Raw genomic sequence first — 1,450 nt, 5'->3', positions numbered from 1 at the left:
TTATTTCCATCTGGGAAGCCCAACCATCCCTCCCAATGCCTCTCGAAGGTAGAAAGGTTCAGTATCTGCTCCCAGTGTTAAGGACAGTTCGACTAATTAGGAGACGTTACCCTGGGAGAGAGCAAGGAGTGGGAGGGATAAAGGTTTGGTAAAATATTCAAAATTCATCTATGTGCCGGATTACCTACGTTACACACCAAGACATGCATACGCACACATTTGACAGGGAATTACCGGAGGGTGGGAATTTTGAGTTTCGTTTCGTTTTGTTAGTTTGTTAGCCGATGTTATATATAGAATGGTATTTATTAGTGTATGACTCTGCTGGATTTGCAAAACGGAAAGTGGAGATGCCGGGGATCGAACCCGGGGCCTCATACATGCGAAGCATGCGCTCTACCACTGAGCTACATCCCCACACAGATAGCTATTCTTACTATTCAACCTTCCTGGAACTAAATCTTTGGTCTTTAGGAGTGAAAGCTCTGCTTTGCTCATTCATTAATTTTCAAAGCTAGCCGGTTTGACTGCTCCTGGAATGGAGGAAGCTCCCTGGCCACTCTAGCCTACCTTAACCTTCACCACCCACCTCCTCCTATCCCTCCCCACAATGAAGGACAAAAGTGATGTCTAAGGCCCTGTCTTCCCAGGAAATTTTCAGTACAATGCAGCTTCTCCTGAATCTTCTTTCTTTTTTCCTCCTCGCCCCCAAACTCCAAACTTCTAGAAATAAAATTCTTGCTAAGTAGGGAGAGCTCCCCCAATTTCAGAAGCAGAGTAGAGGTTCTGGTCTGGGAAACAGCCTCCGAAAACCCCGACTTCTGGATGGTCCTGACCACAAGATCTCTAAGATCCACCTGCTCCCTCAGTGAGGAAGAATTAGTCCTTTTTTTGAGAAGTGGATTGTTTTGCTCGTCCTTAAAGGGCATCCCATATCTACAAAGAATAGTGGATAGGCAAGATCCAAACTTGAATTGTTAGGTTGGCATAGTTGTGAAATAGGGTTTCTTCTGAAAGAAGTGAATTTTGGAAACTTGGTAATTAAAGTAGTATTTATTAACAAGTATCTAAGCACTTACTTTTATCTAAGTGCATTCCATTCTCTATACCCTGTGCCAATCCTTATGGGTTTAGCAATATGCTCAAAGGGCTAAATTAGTTGGGAAAAGACTAGACTAAACCCCTATTGCCTCCTCCAGCTAAAACTTTCAATTAATCTTCTATTAGATTCAAAGCAGATCCTTTATGTAGATGGAGTGGTAAAGAGACTGTCTGGAAGGCTTTTTTTTTGTTAGCCGCAAGTACACAACAAAGGTAGGAAATTGGAACAAAAGTCTCTCATCTAAGATTTCTTTAAAAAGTTTTCTTCTCTACTGTTTTTTCATGTTTGTTTGATTTTTCCTCCTGTCTGTAATTAAATTAATACAGATATTTGACTAATGTTGTATGG

The 1,450-nt window shown here is 41.4% G+C and overlaps 1 non-coding gene across 1 annotated transcript; it reads right to left on the bottom strand.

Moving 5' to 3' along the window:
• Positions 1-345: 345 nt before the first annotated feature.
• TRNAA-CGC lies at positions 346-417 on the bottom strand. Its single transcript has one exon. It is a non-coding gene; the product is annotated as a tRNA-Ala (tRNA).
• Between the last annotated feature and the right edge of the window lie 1,033 nt (positions 418-1,450).

The sequence above is a fragment of the Gracilinanus agilis genome, chromosome 4, assembly GCF_016433145.1.
Source record: "Gracilinanus agilis isolate LMUSP501 chromosome 4, AgileGrace, whole genome shotgun sequence".
Classification (NCBI taxonomy): Eukaryota; Metazoa; Chordata; class Mammalia; order Didelphimorphia; family Didelphidae; genus Gracilinanus; species Gracilinanus agilis.
Note: the sequence above shows the minus strand (reverse complement) of the source record. Positions and strands in the feature narration are given on the sequence as shown.